The sequence below is a fragment of the Hylobates moloch genome, unplaced genomic scaffold (genome assembly GCF_009828535.3).
Source record: "Hylobates moloch isolate HMO894 unplaced genomic scaffold, HMol_V3 SCAFFOLD_1, whole genome shotgun sequence".
NCBI classification, from domain to species: Eukaryota; Metazoa; Chordata; class Mammalia; order Primates; family Hylobatidae; genus Hylobates; species Hylobates moloch.
The window spans coordinates 13,032,012-13,054,900 of NW_026652276.1; the positions used below are offsets into that span (position 1 = coordinate 13,032,012).

Genomic DNA, 22,889 nt, shown 5'->3' on the forward strand with positions numbered 1-22,889 from the left:
TATTAAAACCCCATATTTCCCAGTGAGTAAAGCAAGACTAGAGCACCTTGGTGAGTGCTGGGACGTATATATTAAACATGCTGTTTTATTCCACCCTTCATGGAATACACAGGAGCTTACTTCATATGATTAAGGTTCCACGCTTTTCTCCTGGTTCCTATAAAGCTTTGTTCTGAATTTATGCCCCTATGGGAGCCTGGGGCTCTACCAAACCGCTTATCCTGTATCAACTCCATTTACTTGAAAATATTAATTAGGTTGCTTCAGTAAGGACCACTCAACATTCCAGAAGCAAAATTCTCTACTTTACTGACTACAAGAGTTTCAACAGCCTAGAAACTCCTCCAGTTTTCCTTCAGATACCAACAGAATCCTGGACTAGACTTGAGTGTATCCGACCAGATTGAAAATGGATGTGATTATTGACCATCCCTGCTCGGATGCTGCTCTGTAGACAGGTCATTCTTCCCAACCAAGGCTCTCAAACTTTCTGTCTCGTCTTCTCTATTGTGATCTCAGAATACCCTGCTGCAAATTCATACATTTTTTTTTTCAGAAAGAAGCATAAAAGGAATATTGAATTTGAAGGAATGTTATCTAATCTCCTCATTTTATATATAAGAAATCTACATGCTTAGCAACTGACAGATTCAGAGGCAGAACTAAAGTCCTCATTTAGGGAAAAGGGAGTCTTTTCCACAGTCTCTGTATTCTATTACCTAGAAGGCCGCCTCTGCTTCTATGGGGGTGTCTGCTCACACGATATGCCATCTGAGGACTGAGGAACAATGAAAGTGCAGTGAAAAGATAACCAAGATTCCTGCAGCTTATGCCTTTAAAAAAAAATTAAGACAGTGAGGACACAGGATGCTAAAGTAGAATAAAAATGTAAATATGCTCTAGTTAAGTGTTTGTAAAATCTACATCTCAGGGCTACAGTGGGTGGGTTGGGTTAAATGAGGACCCCAAGGCAGTGCTCCATTTCCTGCCACCCTGCTTCAATTGCAGTGGCTCCCCATTTTCTGTTACTATTTATGTTATTATGGAATTATTTGTATCTACAGATGGTATAAAATAATAATATTAAGCTTGTGTATTGAATGCTTACCTTAAAAGTAGAATGGAATTCCCCTAATGTACCTTTCCCTTATCTTATCTCTCATCCTCTATCCTGATAAAACTCCATCCTTAATTTGGTGGTTATCATTCTCATTCATTGGCTCTACTTTATACGTACATATATAACTATATACACACACACTTGAAGACCTAAATATATACATCTATATATGCATATATCTACATATAAGGTTATCCCTCAGTATGCATGGGAATTGGTTGAATTGGTTCCAGAAACTTCCAAGGATGTCAGAATCCAAGGATGCTCAAATCCCCAATGAAAAGTGGCATAGTATTTGCATATCACCTATGCACATCCTCCCGTATTCTAAGATTTACAATATCCTCCATCTCCTTGAGCTTCTGCCTATGTTCCATCTGTCTGACATAAACATTCTTCTCCATTTTCTTCTGCCACATTTATCCTTACTCCACTTTCAAGATCCAACATTTCTCCTGCATAATGGGTGGCAAAAAAATTTTATAAAGATTCAATGTAATCATTTTCTTATCTGTAAAGGTTTCTCTTAACTGCCTTAGGGACTGTTAGACATTTCCTCCAAAGGAATGAACTTATTTATTCTCAGGTCTGTCCTCCTCTGAATACTACAATACTGGAAAGCAGAGTTTGTCTGGTTTGTTTTCCCAAGGACCAGACATATGACAAGTTTGTAATAACTGTTGGTTGAATGACTAAATGATGGGTAAAATGATAGAAAAGTGGGGGGTTAGATTCTATTCAAATAGCTATATATTCCAACATGATAAATGTGGTGCATATGCTTTAGATTACAAAGCACGCTACCCTATGCAAGTACAGATAAAGTTATTAATGGAATGGTTTATTCTAATTTCAGAGCCTTATAACTGTCCCCTTCCCAGCCCCCATCATGAACCTGTCACCTTTTAATATGTTTGGGACAGATTTATAATGACTAGATCTGTGACCATTTGTCCTGTTGCCACAAATATAATATGGGAGACACTTAGCTCTGAAAGATAAGCAATTACTTAAAACTTGCTTTCAGTGTTAGCACTTAGCCTAATTTGACCAGAAGACCTTTCAAAATGCCTTCTCAGCAAAAATGTTAAACACAACCCTACTCCAGCTGAAGCCACTTTCTACTGAAACTACATCTTCCAGATGTCTGGAATGGTAAGGAAAAAGTGAAATTCATTACCCACCTTTCACAGCTGTACTAGGTGACAAAGTGACAAATAGACCCCCAAAAAGATTGTGACACTCTTGATACAGATAAACCTTTTTAGATTGCTTTTCTGGTTGAGAGTCATCCAGAGCATTCTGCTATCATTTATTGTAAAATCAGGAGTCACTCAATAACTTCAAGGCCAAATTTGCTTCATTTATTGCTTTCATTATATCTAGTTGAATGCTACTGAGCATTTTAAGTAGTTTGGGAATTATAAGTGTTTCTACCAGAATATATTAACTGGAGATAATTTTCCCTCCCTCCCTTCCTTGTCAAATTGCAGACATCGCATAAACAATTCACTAAAATTAAAGCAATTGATTTAAATACATTGTGCATCTAAGTGTGAGTCACAGCATCCTAATGTATGAAGCTATGACTTGCTTGCAAATTAAGCTCCTTAGCTTTTTCCCTGAGTAAAACTTGAACTCCGGAAGGAGTGGCATGGTATATATTGTTGTCTGCTGTATCCTTGGCACCTGAAACAAGGCTGAAAATTACGTGCAATATTTCAAGAGGCAAGAATATCATAAAACATGCATTTGAGTGAAGAAAACAAAAGTCAGAGAATTTAAGTAATGTGTACAGGGTCAAGCCCTGAGATTTGTTTTATTAAGCCAAAACCTGCACACCTGCCAATCCTTCAATCCTTTGGGTTCCCTTTCATGGCTCCTTGAGGACATAGATTCTATTCTAGAGTAATCATCTGGGAGTGCAGTTTTTTTTTTTCTTGGAGATGGGATCTGGCTCTGTTGCCCGGGCTGGAGTGAAGTGGCATATTCACGGCTCACTGCAGGCTCAACCTCCTGGACTCAAGCTATGTCTCCCACCTCAGTCTCCTAAGTAGCTGGAACCACAGGAATATGCATGCCATCATGCCTGGAAAATTAAAAAAAAAAATTTGTAGAGACAGGATATCACTATGTTGCCCAGGCTGGTCTGGAACTTCTGGGCTCAAGTGATCTCCTGCCTCAGCCTCCCAAAGTGGTGGGATTACAGACATGAGCCACTGCACCCAGCCTGGGAGTTGTATTTTAAAGCAACATCTTTTTGTACTTCCAGGTTATTCCTCATTGCAAAGACAGTGAGCAGTTACAAGCATTTACCTAATGTAAAGTGCCAACAAGTTGGCATTAGTGTTCTAGTTATTCAAAATAGCCAGACAGCTATGACTCCCAGAAAAGACAAGAATCAACTCGTTCATATTATATCACTCCTGTTTACCATAGCATAATGCTGGGATTTTCTCCTAGGTATGTCCCATCTTCACTAATTCTTATAAATGCCTGTTTTTTTGTTCTTCTCTAATAATTCTTATCACACTCATGCATTCTGCTTTGTCTTAACTGAAAACCATACACTGTTAAATCTTTGGGGCTTAATAGGCAAAATTCAAATTATAGAATCACAGAATTTTCTATTTGGAAAGGAAGGGAAAACTATACATCTATATCTAGTCCAACCCTTTAATTTTACTTGCTTAGAACTGAGGCTTGAGGAGGCAAAGAGAGCTATGCAAGGCTAACGGTTGTATTTTAGAGTGTATTTAACTGTGTATTACAAGTTAACAAGTGCTATGGTGGGAAGTGGTAGTATTTAATAGAGAGGAAGGACTCATTGAGAAGACAGGATGAGAAAGACTTTAAAATGAGGAAGTTATATTAGAGGTGATTGGGGTAAAGCAATGCAGGCAGAGTTAACAGAGCAAAGACCCTCAGCACCAGCATGCCTGGTACCTTTTAGGAACAGCAAGGAGAATTGTAGGTCTAAGCAGAGTCAGCAGGACTAAGAGCTGTTGCAGAGGAGGTCAGAGAGATGAGCATGGGGTCATGAGGAAGATCATCTAGAGCATAAGTACTAAAGTAGTTAGAAAAGGAGCACAAAATATATTCTAAGAAACTGCAAGGTGAAGAAGGACTAGGCAGATCAATAAAACCAAAAAGTTATTTCTTTTAATAGATTAATTAGTAGTAACCAAACCTCTGATAAAACTTATTGAGGAAAAAAGAAAAAAGTTACAAATATATAATATTATAAATGAAACATGAGAGAGAACTATGGGTAAAGTGGACATATAAACTAAAATATGAAAATATTACGAACAATTTTTAACTAATAAATATCAAACCACGGACAAAATGAATGAATTCTCAGAAAACATGTCTCTCCAAAGTTGGCACAATAAGAAATAGAAAATCTAAATAATTTTATAAATATTAAAGTAATTCAAATAATGGTATGGTTGTTCAAAATAAATACCATGCCCCAATGGTTTTATAAGTGTTTTCAACTGACAGTTATAGGTTTAGATCATTCCCTTCTGGAAACAAAAAAAAGGAGGAAATTCTTTCTATCTCTTTTGTCATTTTGTCATAACCTTAAGTCCAAGCCAGAGAATGTAGTTTGAGAAAAGGAAATTATCAGCCCATGTAACTCTTGGTTGTAGAGATAAAATTCCTAAAAATATAGCAAATCAAATCAAACAATGTATACAAAATATAATAGCCAACCCCAAATTAGTTATGACTCAGAATGCAAGACCAGGTTCAGTACTTTTCATGCATCTGTGACTTTTCCTTCCGCTTTCAATCATGAAAATCTCTAGTCTACACATGACCATTCACCAAATGACCCAATCTAATTCCCCAGCCCCCTTTTCTACTACTTCAAGGTAAAAGCTAACATTTATCTGGAGTCTTATAATATCAAAGTGCATGTATTACTTGACTTATTACTCTTAAAACCATGAGGCTGAAATTTCCCATTATTCCCAGTTGCCAAATGTGAAAGGTTAGTAATTCGCCAAATGCCACGACTCTCGGTAAGTGACATGGCCAGGAGGGAAACTCAGGCCATCTCATGCCAAATGCTCTGCTATTTCCATTATCACATGGTGCTTCCTGGCAGCCTGCAGGGCTGCAGTCACGCTCCTCCATATCCCCTTACAAATATTCTTACAGATGCACTCCCTAGTAAAGCAAATGCTATCTTAAGCCTCCTTTGAAATCATTCTCACAATCAATTATTTCCATGAAAAAAATGTTCTCATCCCCAGATCTCAGGTGGATTGAGGACTTCTTTATGTAGGTCCTTCCTCACTGGAGGAACCACTTCCTATTGAATATCGACAGCTCTGTGTTCACATTGCGTTCCAGGAATATAGGACACATTATGTAAGGTTACTTGGGACTTAACTCCATTCCTCTTGGAGTGTTCAAGTTCAAATTTTGTAGTTCTTTATTTCCCACCGAAAATAAATGTATTGTACAGCTTTGACCATTGCAGGTGCATAATAAATTTTTGTGGAAGAAACCATTACTTCATAGGCTTTCGGTTTCTCATTAAAATAGTTTGGAAGTTTTCATTTTTTATGAAATAATTTAGACATGCAAAATGTATAAAAGGATATAGTGCATATCCTTCACTATGCTATTTAGCTTAGAAAATAAACATTACTGGCCGTGCGCAGTGGCTCATGCCTGTAATCCCAGCACTTTGGGAGGCCGAGGCGGGTGGATCACCTGAGGTTTGGAGTTTGTGACCAGCCTGGCCAACATGGTGAAACCCCGTCTCTACTAAAAACACATAAAAATTAGCCGGCCGTGGTGGTGGGTGCCTGTAATCCCAGTTACTCTGGAGGCTGAGACAGGAGAATCACTTGAATCTGGGAGGCCGAGGTTGCAGTGAGCTAAGATAGCGCCACCGCACTCCAGCCTGGGTGACAGAGCAATACTCCGCCTCAAATAAATAAATAAAATAAACATTACCAACCGAAGTTATTGTACATCCCTACCCATGCACTCACTCATCATTCTGAATTTGATGTCTCTCATTTTCATCCATTTTATTTTTTCTGTTTATGAATGAATCCCTACATATTCATACAAATACACTCCCTAGTTAAAAGCAAATTCACAAGGAAGCAGAAAAGTGGGGGATACATTTTACTGACTCTTTTAGATCTGCAGTTAGATTTCCTTCAGGGCTTACTGGACTAATATTCAAGTGAAGCATCAGGCTAATGTTTATTTTTAGTCTAGGAAAACATATATGGTCAGTATCTCAGTTCCCAAGAGGAAAAACAGGAAAATGTCTAGGGCAACAGCTGTTTCATTGAGCCTGAGAAGGTTTACTTAGACTTCATTGCTTCTGTTTCTCACTAATGTATTTTTAGCCAGAAATGAAGTATTCTATTGTAATTTCTTCCTCTCTGAGAAATTAGACATGCTATATATAATAAAACTTAAAAACATTTTTTCTTTTTCAATTTCAGGATACTTTTTAAAGACATGGGGATTTATTTCGTGGAATTTAAAACACTCTTTACAAAATTAATTATAGTAATATTAAGAATTTGTGATATATAGAATATAATGTAATTTGAGACATAATTTATCTAATCTAATATATATTATTTTATTATATATTTTATTGTAATGTATAAGATAATACATATGAATTTATATAATTTCTATAACAATGAGAATTCTAGATTTCAGTGTTTTATTTATACAATTACTTTTATGTGTTCCTTTTTAATTTAAAATATTTAAGTTCATTTTAAGGAAATATTTAAAAAATAATAACAAAATGAGTATTCATGAACTAACTGCTGAGCTTAAGAAATAATTGTTACTAATATAATATATCAATCTGTGAGTTTCTATATACTATGTCTTTCTCCCCTTATTTCTTGAATTTTTTATGAATATGTTTTTATTTGTATAGTTTAATAACATTTGTATAAACTTCAAAATACTATATTGTGAAGTTTTGTTAGTTTGGGGTTTTACAGAAATGTTATACTGGCTAATTACAGTGGCTCACACTTGTAATCCCAACACTTTGGGAGGCCAAGGTGGGAGGATCACTTGATGCCAGGAGTTGAAAATCACACTGGGCAAAAAAGCAAGACCCTGTCTCTACAAAAATAAAAAACAAACAAAAAAATAACTGGACATGGTGGTATGCGCTTGTAGTCTCAGCTACTCAGAAGCTGGAGGCTGGAGGATGGCTTGAGCCCAGAAATTCTAGGATGCCATCAGCTGTGCTGGTACCACTGTACTCCAGCCTAGGCAACAGAGCAAGACCTGATCTGAAAAAAAATAAAAAATAAAAGTTATACTATAGGATGTCATCTACAACTTCCTTTTGTCACTAAATGTTAAGTATCATAATTCAATTTTTATTGCCCTATAATATTTTATTTTGTTTATATAATAACTCATTGCTTTATTTTTTGCACTTTTTGATACAATTGTAATTTTTACACTACAATTAATATTTCTATGAAAATTTGTATAGATGTCTTCAGGTCCACATTTGTAAAAGTTTCCCATGAGTATATAATAGAGACAGGTTACTGGCCTATAAAGTATGAAACTATTTTAATTTACCATATAATGTATTCAAAAATAGTTACACCGTTTCATAACCTCAGTAGAAATGTGTAAGGGTGTTTATCCACACCCTCAGTAGCACTTGCTATTATTAAATTTTTTCTTGGCACTCTAATGAGTGTACACTAGTAGGATAGTATGGTCTAAATTTATAGTTTCTTTATTGTTAAAGAGGTAAGGCATAACTTCATTTATTATGGACAATTCACATTTCCTTTTCTGTGAAATGTATGTTCACATCATTTGACTCTTTCTACTGGGTTGCTTGTTGTCTTTTCTTAATGATGTTTAAGAGTTCATTACACATTTTTGGTTCAATGCGTTAGTTAGTTTTAGGTGTTACAGTGGCTTCTCCCAATTTGTGAACTGCCTCTTTATAGTGTCCTTTGATGAATGGAAGTTCTTAATTTTAATATAATCACATTTATCAAATTTTGACTTAATGCCCCCAAGTCATAAATATTCTCCTGTATTTTCTTCTAAGAGCTTTGAAGTTTCCTTTTCATTTCTAAATATTTATTACATCCATACATGCATACATTCATTACTGTCTATGATGTAAGAATGTCACTACATATTTTCTATATAATTAACCAATGTTCCTAGCAGAATTTATTAAATTTATATTTTTTTCTCATTGCTCTCTCGTGCTACCTCAGTCATTCATCAACTTTACATATTTACTGGCCCTGTAGCCCCTCTCCTACTATGCTGACCTCTCCTAATAGATCTCCCAGTCAGGTTCCTATTAGGTAATTTGTTTCTTAAATAAGGTTGGTGTTTCCTATGTTTCTGCTTAGGGATTTCTGTTTATTTGGTTGAACCATATAAAATTGCCAGTATGTGACTGTTTCTGATTCACAGAAATAACAATTTCATCTGGTTCAAACTGTAATAGAATCCCTGCAACAGTCTATTCTAATATATTTAGATCTAATATCAGTATTGATCCACAAATATACAGTTCTTCCCTAATATTGCTTCTTGGCTTTAAACCTAAATTTTCATTTTATTGCTGTAGGGTACACACAGGTGCCATGCTGGCACATCATATACAATATGTTCAGGCTTTAACCCATTTTTTAAACTTCTTCAGGGTTAGCCAATATACTTACTTATTTTCTTTTAAATACCCTCAGACTGATCTGTACCAAGAAATTACTAGATCTTTTAAGTTGAAAATCAACTAGCTTTAGAATTATTCCTTAGCCTTTTGAAAATAAATTTTTGCCAAATCCAATTGATTCTTTTTTATTTCCAATTCACCCATTATTTTGTTCTTCTTGAGAATGTTTCAGCTCAATCCCATTCTCTCTTATAATTATTACTATATCTTAATACCTTATTTTAATGGACTACTCAAAAAGATTGGAGAGATAGAGAAGCCAAGTAAGTGGAGATCAAAATATCAGTCACTACAAAGAGTTTTCTCTTAATTTGGCCGAATAAATTCTTACCAGACTGATCCTACCACAGAGAAGAACCACAAACTCTAGAAGCAAAATATTTTTTAAAAGCTTTCTCATTGTTCAATTCCCACCTATGAGTGAGAACATGCGGTGTTTGGTTTTTTGTCCTTGCGATAGTTTGCTGAGAATGATGGTTTCCAGCTTCATCCATGTCCCTACAAAGGACACAGGAAGGGGACCATCACACACTGGGGACTGTTGTGGGGTGCGGGGAGGAGGGAGGGATAGCATTAGGAGATATACCTAATGTTAAATGACGAGTTAATGGGTGCAGCACACCACCATGGCACATGTATACATATGTAACTAACCTGCACGTTGTGCACATGTACCCTAAAACTTAAAGCATAATAAAAGAAAAAAAGAAAAAAAAAGCTTTCTGAATGCACGAGGGAGTGCACAAAAGTAGGTAAATCCCAGAAGAGAGCCAATATGTGAAAGACATGAGATGCATTTCCCACTGTATGGCTTTATTATTAACCTGAAGGCAGGCTACAATCAATTACATGTGGAGTAAAAAAATGTTTCTAAAAGAGCAATAGTCTTTCTGGCCTGAAAAACCAGAGGATAAAGCTGAGATCCAACAACAGCGACTAATAAGTGAGTTACGGATATAAGTAAGGAGCAAGCTGGAGAGAGGGAGCCTCAAACTTGGTGTATCAACTCCAGAAGAATTTGTGGGAGAATTTCACATACATGGAGCTCTTTCTTTATGTCTGTGGGAACAGACATGGAGAAAACTCAAAGCAGCTCAGCTCAGGATGAAAGAACTGAACTGACACTGGAACTGTTACTTAACTCAATGGCACATAATTTGCATTTCAATTCAACAAAGTGAGTTCCCTGCTAAAACAAAACAAAACACTCTTGAAGATTATCCAAAATTATTTGAAATAATAAGTCCTATGAAAATGAGAGCCATTCTCAAGGGGAAAGAGAATTAACAGAAACAACTACAAGTGATTCAGATGCTGGAATTAGCATTTAAGCATTTTATGGCAGCTATTAAAATTATATTAAATGAGCTAATATGAAATACACTGTCTGGGTGTGGTGGCTCACACCTATAATTCTAGCACTTTGGGAGGCCGAGGCAGGCAGATCACCTGAGGTCAGGAGTTCTAGACCAGCCTGGCCAACATGGCGAAACCCCATCTCTACTAAAAATACAAAAATTAGCCGGGTGTGGTGGCACATGCCTCTAATCCCAGCTACTCAGGAGGCTGAGGCAAAAGAATGGCTTAAACCTGGGAGGCAGAGGTTGCAGTGAGCTGAGATCACACCACTGCACTGTAGCCTGGGTGACAGAGCAAGACTCCATCTCAAAAAAAAAAAAAAAAAAAAAAAAAAAAAAAAAAAAAAAAAAAAAAAAGAAAGAAAAAATGCTTATACTGAAAAAAGAGACAAATTTTAGTGCAGAAAAAAACTATAAAAATAATCGAATGGAAATCCTAGAACAGAAGAATAATACAGTAGTCATTAAAACTTAGAATAAGCTTATTAGTAGAATGAAGTCAAAAGAAGAAAGATACAAGTGAACCTGAAGTTGAGGTAATAGAAACGATCAAATCTAAAGATGACAGAGATAAAATATTGCAAAAAAAAGTTAACATATTCTCTCAGATCTGTGGGGCAATATCAAGTCTAACATACATATACAATTGCAGTTATTGAAGGAGAGAAGAGAGAATGATGAAGGAATTATTTTAAAATATTAAGGCCAAAAAAGTCCCATATATGGTGAAAGTAATAAATCTACAGGTTCAAGAAGTTCAGTAAACACCAAGCAAGAAAATGTTTAAAAAAAAAAAAAAGCATGCTTAGTTAAGTTATATTTAAATTGCCGAAAACTAAAAATAAAGAGGGATCTTGGAAAGAGCCTGAGAAAAGTGACACAGATACAGAAAACAACTTTTTAAATGAGTGCTGATTTTGCAAAAAACTACAATATTGAAATATTGCGGAATATATCTTTAAGTGTCGAAGGAACAAGTCTGTCAACTCAAAATTCTACATCAAGCAAAAATATTTTTCACTATAAAGATAAAATGAAAACATTTTTAGCTAAATCTAAATAAAATTTTCTTCAGCAGACATACACTACAAATATACCTAAGCAAGTTATTTGCACTGAAGGAAAATGATACAAAAAGGATACTTAGGTATTCAGAAAGAGTAAATACCACCAAAAATTGTAAAATTATGATTAAGTATAAAAGACTGTATTTTATTTTCAATTTATTTAAAGGGCATGACTTTCTAAAAGGCAAAAATTAGAATATTGTCATGTGGGATTATACGGTATGCACCTTAATACATGTGACAAAGATAGCATAAAGTATATGGTGCTACACGGGCTTATGATCTTGTAAGATTTCCACATTTGTTGTAGCATAATATAATATTAAGTCCAAATGGTCTCTGTAAAGCAAAGAATTAAACATCAAAAAGTAATCTAAAGGAGCATGACTAAACAGCAAATTGGTTAAAGTAGAATTCTAAAAATGCTCAAATAATTTAAGAGGGAAAATCAAAAAAGAGAGAATCAAGAAATAGAGGGAGAAGCAGAACACAATAAAATAGCAGTAGATCTATATCCAATCGTGTCAGAAATGGCAATCATTGTTTTAGTCAAACACTTCAATTAGAAGACAGGAATTGTCAGAACTATGTGCTGCCTATAAAAATACCCTTTAAAGATAAACACACACAAGTTAAAAGTAAATGGATGGCAAAATATGTAGCATGCAAACAGCTTAAGAAAGCTGAAATGGCCATGTACATTTCAGAGAAAACAGGCCTATGGGACAAAAAGTATTTTCAAATATAAAGAGGGACACTTCATAATTACAAAAAAAATTAAATTTTTATTTTTTTTAATTTTTTTGAGATGGAGTCTTGCTCTGTCACCCAGGCTGGAGTGCAGTGGCGCAGTCTCGACTCACTCAACGTCCGCCTCCCGGGTTCGAGCAATTCTCCTTCCTCAGCCTCCCGAGTAGCTGGGATTACAGATGCTCACCACCATATCTGGTTAATGTTTTTATTTTTAGTAAAGACGGGGTTTCATCATGTTGGCCAGGCTGGTCTCAAACTCCTGACCTCAGGTGATCCACCCACTTCAGCCTCCCAAAGTGCTGGGATTACAGGCATGAGCCACTGCACTCTGCCTAAAAAAGTCAATTTTTTAGGAATATATAATAATCATAAATATATATGAACCTATGTATTAGGTTTTCTTTTTTTATTACCTTATGTCAGTTTGACAAGTGGTGTTCTTCAAGGAATGTGTTAATTTTTTGTAGATTTTCAAAATAATTTGAATGAACCTATGTATTAGGTTCATACATATTTATGCTCCAAAAATATGAAGCAAAAATTGACAGAATTCTATGGAGAAATAGATGATATCACAAAAGACTTTAATTCCCCTATCTTGGCAATGGATAGAACAAATAGAAAAAAATTAGGTAAAATATTAGTAATCTGGATAATGCTATCAACTACTGTATCCTTGGTATTTCTAGAACATTGAACAACAATTACAAAATATATCTATAAACTGAGCATGATATGTTCACCGACATAGACCATATGGTGAACCATAAAACACGCCTCATCAATTTAGAATAACTGACATCACCCCATCTCACATAATCTCTTAGCAAGATGGAGTTATATTAGAAATATATATTAAGATATTCAGGAGAAACAATATTTTTAAGTTGAATGATAAATGATATGTATCATTCAACTTAAAAAATAAGTCATAGAAAAAAATTAGAAAGGAAATAAGAAAATATTTCTAACTGGATAATAGTGAAAATACATTTTATTATTTGTGGGATGCAGCTAGCTAGCTACAAGGAAATGTATAGCTTTATTTACCTTTAAGACAATATTATGAAGAACTTCATGCCAATAATTTTAAAAATCTAGAAAAAATTAACACATTCCTTGAAGAATACCACTTGTCAAACTGACATAAGTTAAAAAAAGAAGAAAACCTAAAATATCTCTGTATGTGTTAAAAAATTGAACTCATCAAAACCTTTATATAAATAAAATTCTAGACTGAGAAGTTTTCAAAAGTAAATTCTATCTAAGATTTCAGAGAGAACTTAATTTCATTTAAAACACATAGGCAGAGGGAATGCCTTCCAAATCGTTTTATGAAATTAGCATAATACCGACACCAAAATCTGACAGACATTACAGATACCCACTAAAATATCTCTCCTAAACATAGATGCGTGTAGTTTAGCATGTAAATATTATATTTCATGACCAAGTAGAGTTTCTCAACACTGCAACAATGACATCAGTTTAAGCTACCATATCAAAAGCACAAAAAATAAAAACCATATGATTATGTCAATCAGTGCAGAAAAACCATATGACAAAATTCAACACTCAATTTTGATAAAAACTCTCAGCAGACAAGAAATACAAGGAACCTCCTCCATCTGCAATAATAGCTATTAAAAATCTACAGCCAGCATCATGATTAATGATGAAATAGTGAATGTTCCTCCTAAATTTGGGAACAAAGCAAAGATCCACACTCCCACTATCTCTATTTAGCATTGTAATGGAAATCTAGCCAGTAATAAAACCCAAATAAATAAATAAATAATGTAAATATCAGAAAGGAAGAACTATATTTGTCTTTAGATGCCGATGACTTTTGTATATGTATCAAATCCTAAGGTATCTATAAACGACTTCAGAAACTAATAAATGAATTTACTATAGATAATGTACAGAAATCATTTACACATTTGTATACTAGGAACAAATAATACAATTAATTACTATATAATAGCATCAGAATATTAAAATTCTTAAGATTACGTCTCACTGAGAACACACAAAATTTCTAACCTGAGAACTGAAACAAACTTGTAGGAGAAATTCAAAAAGACCCAAATAAATGCAGAGAAAAACCATTAGAAGACTTGATATTGTTAAGATGTCATTTCTTTCCAAACTGATCCACAGGGTAAACACGATCAAAATCATTTTTTCAGCAGGTGATTTTTTTTTTTTTTTGGTAAAAGTAGACGTAGAAATTCTAAAACTTACATAGAAAGGCAGAGAACATAGATATTCAAAACAATACCTCGAAAAAGAACAAATGTTAACATTTGCACAGCCTGATTGTAAACTTTAAGTTATAATAATCAAGGGAGTGAGATACAGACAGAAGTATTGACAGATTTATCAATGAAACAGAGAGACCAGAGAAAGACACACACATAGTTATTTGATTTTTCAATAAAGTTGCCAGTGGAATCCAAAGATGAAAGGAAAGTATTTTTAGCAAGTGATGCTGAAATAATTGAATATCTATGTGGGGAAAAAAATGAACATTAACCTATTACTTTCACTGCATATAAAGGTAAGTAGAGATAGAACATTGACCTGAATGTAAAATCTAAAACTATAACGATTTTAGAAGAAAACGGAGAAGGATATCTTTATGACTTGAGGGTAGACAAATATTTCTCAGATCACAATTAGAAATAATCAAAGGAGAAACATCAAAAACTAGGTTTTATCCAATGAAAACTAATCTTATCAAAAACACCATTAAGAAAATTAACAGGCAAGGCATAAGCATGGAGAAAATAGTCACAGCATGTATCTGACAATGTATTGGTGTCCAGGAGATATAAAGAACACCTAAAACTCAGTCATAAACTTGCAAGTAACCCCATAAAATATGGGACAAAGATTGCACAGACATTCACAAAATGACATACAAATGGCTAAGAAACTCATTAAAAAGTTCTTACCATCATAGTCATCAAATACACTCAAATTAAAACCACAGGGAAATGATACTACATAGTCAACAGAATGGCTAAAAGTACAAAGACTGACAATATTGATTGCTTTTGAGGGTGTAGACTGACTGAAATTCTCATTTTTCTGTGTGGGAATATGACATGGTGTAACTTGTTTATATAGTGATCTGGTAATTTCTTATCTAACTAAACATATACCTACTCTGTCTACTCATCACTTGCTATCCTATGTTGTTGCCCAAAAGAAATGAATATGTAGGTTCACCAAAAGACTTGCACAAGATTGTTTGTAGTTTATTCATAATGGCCCTGATTTGGAAGTGTGCACCAATAGGAAAATGAATAAACTCTGGTGTATTCATACAATGATATACACTTCATCCGTAACAATACAATGAACTACTGACATACGATCAAATAGGTGAGTCTCAAAACTATTATGCTTAGTGAAAGAAACTTTATACACAAGAGTCCATCCTGTGGGTATGGTACCATTTACATAAAGTTCTAGAACAGGCAAAAGGAATCTCTGATGGGAAAAATCAAGAAAGAAGTTGCTTCTGGGGTATGGGGTAAGGATTTTTGGGAAGTGGAATTAGATAACTTTTTGGGGCGATGGTAATGTTCTACAACTTGAGAGGAGTTTGAGTTGCTTTAGTGTATGCATTTGTCAAAATTCTACTATAAAGACACATGCACATGTATGTTTATTGCAGCACTGCTCACAATAGCAAAGACTTGAAACCAACCCAAATGTCCATCAGTCACAGACTGGATAAAAAAAAATGTGGCACACTTACACCATGGAATACTATGCAGCCATAAAAAGGATGAGTTCATATCCTTTGCAGGCACATGGATGAAGCTGGAAACCATCATTCTCAGCAAACTAACACAAGAACAGAAAACCAAACACTGCATGTTCTCACTCCTAAATGGGAACTGAACAATGAGAACACCTGGACACAGGGAGAGGAACATCACACACCGTTGCCTGTCAGGGGGTGGGGGGCAAGGGGAGGGAGAGCATTAGAAGAAATATCTAATGTAGATGACGGGTTGATGGGTGTAGCAAACCACCATGGCACGTGTATACCTATGTAACAAACCTGCACGTTCTGCACATGTACCCCAAAACTTAAAGAATAATAATAATAATAATAGAATTGCTTATTATTTGGTCAGAAACTTAACTTTCCTCAGTCTATCTAAAATTAATTATTTGCCTAATGAATAAATACAAAATTTTTAGGGGTCATCCTCAATTCACTTAGAGGAACAAAGTATTCTTAAGCACTAATGACTTGTAATTTTAATTACTTGGTAAATGTCCTTAGCCAAGATCGAATACTCTGCTCTGTGTTGTTGATGTCAAATTTTATTTTTTTCTGAAATGATTCTGACTTTAAATAAATTTAGACTGACTTTCTTTAAAAAAAAAAAAACTCAACATATATATACTTAACTTTTGTGAATTTCATGGAATATTTACTTTAATCTCAAAACAAAAATTAACTCCAATGATATACATGCTGAATTATAGGGGAAAGTGAAGCATTATTTTCTTTTTTGAGGCGTTACATTAAAATGCCTCAAACAAAAATGGCTCAATGGATGGATAGAGATGGATAAATGGACAGATACATGTTAAGACATGTGTAGTAAAATATTAATGGTATATGGGTATTCATTACAAAAAATTCAGCTTTGATGTATATTTGGAATTCCTCATAAGAGGATGTTGGGAAAAAATGAAGTATAAATAAAATTAGAAATGAGATACCTAAAATAGAAAATTAAAAGTTAAATCAGCTGATACAAATGTTGAAGAACAAGACTTCAGCATGTTAGCCAAATGGTATTGCTAATAGTAAATCCATATGTAGACACTATTCAATCCATCAAACTTCTCAGGACTTCTCAGTAGCGTCTTCTTATGACAGAGTTTAGTATTGGGCTGAAAAGAAGAAGTGGGTGCTAATTTACATATTTTCTATTTTTTAATCTAAATTCAGATACTTCTCATCCTCTGGAGAGGATGCTGTGAGGTGGCAGAAAAGGGCCAAGAGATTGTTCAAACTAACTTTCATCAAAGAAAATAGCAGGAGTGATGAATACGTTTCCACAGAAATACTGAAGGCTTCAGGTTATTAAAGGAGAGTTTTGTTTTAAGGAAACCAAAGCCATCACTGGCATTTTTTCTCTGTTTCAGAGACTAATGGGTTCTATCTGGGCTCACCCACAATACACCCACTCTGAATAATGTCCATTTTTTCGACTCTGTATACATTTCTTCAGTTTGTGTGCTTCGTTCACACAGCTGAATATATGTACACACACCTGCTGGGCACACAATCTTAAGGAACCTATAATAATGGCCATCATAAGGTTTTGTGGATCTCAGGTTTAAAAACTATGCTTTGAATAAAGAGCTTCACGCTGCATTCCTGAGAGGCTTATGTCCATTTGAAATTAACCACTGATTTTGAATAGAGAATAGGAAATATTGATTCATAATTCATAGACAATTAGGCAAAATGGGATTTCAATTCAGATATTCAGTGAATGTTGTATAGATTTGGAAGCCATAAGAGTAAATTCCTGGCTGGGCACAGTGGCTCACGCCTGTAATCCCAGCACTTTGGGAGGCCGAGGCAGGTGGATCATGAGGTCAGGAGATCAAGACCATCCTGGCTAACACAGTGAAACCCTGTCTCTACTAAAAATACAAAAAATTAGCCAGGCATGGTGGCAGGCACCGGTAGTCTCAGCTACTCAGGAGGCTGAGGCAGGAGAATGGCGTGAACCCGGGAGGCAGAGCTTGCAGTGAGCTGAGATCGCGCCACTGCACTACAGCCTGAGTGATGGAGTGAGACTCTGTCTCAATAACAACAACAACAAAAGAGTAAATTTCTGATAAGGAGTAATTATACCAAAACTGAGCCCGAGGAAGCTTATCATTAGGTGGTAGAAGGTGTAAAAGGATTCAAGAGCAAGAAGAACCAAAGAGGAGAATGTCAAACTGGAAAAGACAGGAGATATTTAGAATTGAAAGTCAAGAGAGATCAACTAAAAAGGGTAAAACAACATTGCTGGATCAGGTGATCAGTGGGTCCTTGGTTTCTTCCAGTTTGTGCTGCTGGCATGGAAAATACCAAAGGACAGAGAGTACAACAGATGACTGGTAGACAGGAAATGAAGAGCCAGATGTTGATTTCCTGGAGATTTTGCTCAAGAAGCAAGTTAAGCTAATTCCCCAAATGCCCAAATCTATCTCCCAACAGTCCTTTATGAATGTTGAAGGAACACAACTTGTGAAGGAACACAACTTTTACAAGGAACATAACCTCCTGGCACTGTGAAGAAACTTTCTATTTAATAATGTTGCAGCAAAGGCACCTTATTGTGTGCCACCTACCCAAAGCAATCCTTTTGTGAATGGAAGTTTCAGGGGTTCCATGTGATCCTTTTGGGAATGGAAATTTCAGGAGTTCCATGTGACTCATTAGATGGCACATGCTCCTGGAATATGGGAGATGCGTCCCCTACTGTTTCAGCAAGTTGTGTTCAAAGGAAAAGCAGCCCACACCTAATCTCTATTTGCCATAGCTGCCAAAACATTTTACAATCAATAAAGGAGGCATTCATCTGAATACGTGGATCCCTTCTTGGAAAATGACATCCCAGCACAGCCTGCCAAAAGAGCTGCAGAGACACTAAGTCACACCAAGGAAGGAAGAATGAAGAAGAGAAGGGGCATCCTTCCTGTGTGAAGGCAGGAGGTTGCAGCAGTCAAGGGGTTAACCTGAATTTGTGTGGGGGTTTTAATCAGTACAATCATGCCTAAGCAAAGAAAGTGTAGACTTTCTGCCCAACACATACATATATATGCTTTAGGGGAAGTGGAGGATGGCTATGTTAATAAAAAGCAAAAATGATGTATCCAAAGATGAATTCTGAAGCACAAGATACATGAAAATGGAATTCAACAAACCTTTATTGAAAGGTTATTATACACAATCCTTGTGGGCCACGAGGGAGACTTGGTCTCTACCTTCTAGTCATCATTTAATCATGATGTTGGAGTCCCAGCATGGGTCTCACCCTCTTCAGTTAAGGACTGGTTTAGTTTATTGGGTAGATAATACCTGACACAGGAAATAGATGCTGAGACCAAGTTAGGAAGGCAAAGGTTTTGTGGGGGAGACACACCAAAGAAAGAAAAGGAACAGCAACAGGGAAGCCACCGGGCTGTGATGCAGGCTGACAAAGTCTCTGCCAGCCCAAGGGTTTGCTCTGCAGGAAAGCTGTCCCCCGTTAGAGCTGAGTTGTTTTGGGCTGCAGTGAGGCCCTTGCTCATTTTCTGGAGGCAGCTCTGAGCATGAGTCAGGTGGATCCTGAAGGAGCAAAAAACTTGGGGTTGTCAGCCAACCAGTCCTGTGAGCACAGCAGTCCTGAGGGGTTCTGAAAGGCACTCCTCTGTGTCTGCATAACGTCAGGACACAAAGAAGTGTCATCTGTCTCAGCTCCCACAGAGCCTGATGAGAGAGAGACGAGGCTGCAATAGGGCTGTTTACTTCAGAGACAAAAGGAGACTAGGGCTGGTCTCCAGGAGTCATAAATAAACATGAACTAGAAGGCTCTGGAAGACTCTCAGATAAAACACTGGTTCACCACCACTGAGAAGGTGGGCGTGCCTAAGGATGATCTGAGGGTGCCCCGGGAGTTTGAGGAGGAAGGGACAGACTAACTCTTCACCCTGAGTGTCCCTGGGCTTTGTAGATTCAGGGAAATGGATTCTAGGAACTAGAGACTTACGGTTCAAAATGTGTAGGCGTCACTCTTGTCCACTTGTGTGAGCAATGTGGTTGGTGCATCTTCTCTGGAGAGGTTATAACTCTAATGATACCCCTGGGATATGCAGAGTTCAGATAACTCTTGAGGGGGTCAAGGACACCAGCCCACAGAGTTTCCACAGAGCCAAAAAGAGTTTCCCTTCTCCTCAAGTAAGATTTCCAGGGATCCTTACTGCTAGCAAAACTTAGGGGCTGCCTAGATTAAATCAGTTGTGTAAGCTCAAAGAAGCAACTTTCCTTGTAAAACGCATTATCTAGGTGTATAGAACGCCTAACAATTATTTGCCTTTTGATGTTTCTTAGGTTGAAACAAATTCTTGTGTAGTATCATAGTTATTAGCAAAGTGATATCTTGATCTTTAACATTCAACCATATTTAAGAAGACTGTAATAGTTACTTTGATATGTAATATTTAGAGATAAGACTGAAAACCAGAAAAAGGAGTATTTTGGGTTGAAATAGCTAAAATATAATAGTTATATCGTATTACCGTTTTTCTTCCACTATTGTTAGTCTCTTTTTCTTTATATATATTTTCAAAATCATTAAGGAAGAGAATGGGCATTAGATGTTGTGCTGTTATTTTGATTTCAGAAAATGATTCTTGAAAAATCACCTAGGTTCCCATGGCCAGGAGACTCTCTAAAAGGTAAATATTTTTCTACATCACACCTATCAAGACAGTCTCATATCCTGATGTGATGAAACCCTGTTCTCAGAAACAACTTTTACTTTAGGTCACAGCAAAGTCTCCTCCTTCCTCCTACTTCTGTATCTTCCCTCCTCTTCTAGCGTTTTCATCCTTCTCATCCTCTTTCTTGTGACTTTTCTTCCCTACTTCTTCTCTGTTTCCTTCATTGCCATTGAGTGCTTTCAATATACATCACATAAGATGTCTAACCATGAAGAACTTGGAATGTCATAATAGTATCCCCATTTCAGAGATGAAGAAACTGAGGCTCAAAAATTCAAAGAGATATGCCTGTAGCTCTTTCCATCACACATCATCACCCTGTTTTATTTTCCTTTCTTCTTATTTATCTCCATTTATAAAGTGAGCTACTTAGTATTGAGTACATTTTTAAATCTTACTCTGGCAACTTGTTTAAATGTTTTCCTGACAAATTTTTTTAACCTGGTAATGGACATTAGTGATGTGACTGGTGAGTAATTTTTAAAAAATCAAAATTAAAGACAATTAAAAAACTAGTACAATGCATATTGCTACATGAAACAAGTCCGAAAAGACAATATATCGTAAGATTCCAATGTTACGATATTTATAAAATGAACAACTATAGAGACAGTAAAACCTCTCAGTGAACCCCAGGGGTTGGGGCAGGAACATGCATAGGTAAAAGACAGGGGATCTGAGGGCACATTAAACTACAATATTTGTTGTGAATTGTAACAAATGTACCACACCAATTCAAAATGTTAGTAATAGGGGAAAGTGAGGTTGGGGGAAGGGAGTACACAGGAGCTATGTACTTTCTGCTCAATTTTTCTATAAACCTGAAACTGCTCTAAAAAATAAAGTCTATTTTTTAAAGCTTTCTTCAAAAAAAAAAAAAAGCTGGTTCGGGAAAAAGATTGGCCAATGTCCAGATGTCAAAATAGACCCCAATTTTAGAATACATTTTAAAGTTGTTAGATAGGTTGCCTGTTAAATGTCTGAATCCCAGTGAATAGATGTCGAGTGGCTTTCAATCATGAACAAAGAATAAAAAGGAAGAATTCTAATATAAATTTCCATTTTTCTCATTCACTGCAGACAGCGTTTTCATGCCTTTAAGTTATGGACAGATGGCTCAGTGACAGGCGATGGGTATTCATACGTGCAGGACTGCATCTCATTACACTCTAACAAGAAGATCGTAATGGAAACAATCAAAACTAAGCCTGGCTAATCACATGCAACAGACACTGATTTTTTTTTTAAACTAAGGGCAAGGACATTTTCATGCAATCTGAGAAATCTGATGATGGATGTTATTTTCATTATCTTTTATTTCTTTTGTTTTTTGAAAAGCTAACTAAACCAATGTAATTTAAAAACTAATTTCCAATTACATTACAGTTATTTTTATTATTGTCTTCTCACAATATTATTTTGGAGCAACCATCTCTTTTTCTTGATTACTATTTTATTATCTTTCTAGAAGTCCTTTAAAATGTCTATTGTAAACCACTTTCTGCCCCTTAAGATGTGTGCAATCAGTAAAGAAGAGTCTTTCAGCACAGCCTCCCAGCATCCTCATCAACAAAGTAAATTTCAATATGTAGCAAATACACAAGTCTCTACTTTAGTTTATAAAGTACATGATACCAGCCAGACTTTACCTATAAGTACATTAAAGAAAACCAGCAATCTCATATGTTTTGTAGAACTCATTTAATTAAAAATGTACATCCTGCCGGGCACGGTGGCTCATGCCACCCAGCACTTTGGAAAGCGGAGGCGGGCAGATTGCTTGAAGTCAGGAGTTCCAGACCAGCCTGGCCAACATGGTAAAACCCCATCTCTACTAAAAATACAAAAATTAGCAGGGCCTAGTAGCATGTCCCTGTAGTCCCAGCTACTCTGGAGGCTGAGACATAAGAATTGCTTGAACCCAGGGGACGGAGGTTGCAGTGAGCCGAGCTTGTGCCACTGCACTACAGCCTAGTAAACAGAGTGGTGAGACCCTGTCTCAAACACACACACACACACACACACACACACACACACACAGAACAAACAAAAAATGCATTCATGCAAGACCCTTTGGTGAAAAAAGTTAGTTAGTTTTTTTTTTTTTTCAAAATCAATAAAAACTTTAGAAATCCATGACTATTTTAAAGTGATCATTCTGTGGCCTGCAACCATCCTGGGACAGGTGAGCTATTAAGAAACGCTTTCATCCATAACAGCGAGCAAGTTTGGTAGCACTCTAAGTGTCATGAACGCATGTGAAAGAAATTGAGTCAATAAGCCATGAGGGAGGTAAAAGGATGATAAATGTTTCTCTTTGTAGCTGAGGGCTC

The 22,889-nt window shown here is 36.0% G+C and overlaps 1 long non-coding RNA gene across 2 annotated transcripts in view; it reads left to right on the plus strand.

Annotated features, from left to right (window-relative positions):
* Positions 1-22,889, plus strand: part of LOC131384621 (uncharacterized) — a 265,923-nt gene that overhangs the window by 37,088 nt on the left and 205,946 nt on the right. For both annotated transcript variants that reach the window (XR_009215657.1, XR_009215662.1), the window contains exon 4: positions 20,457-20,511. This is a non-coding gene — a long non-coding RNA (uncharacterized LOC131384621). The remainder of the gene's footprint in view (positions 1-20,456; positions 20,512-22,889) is intronic.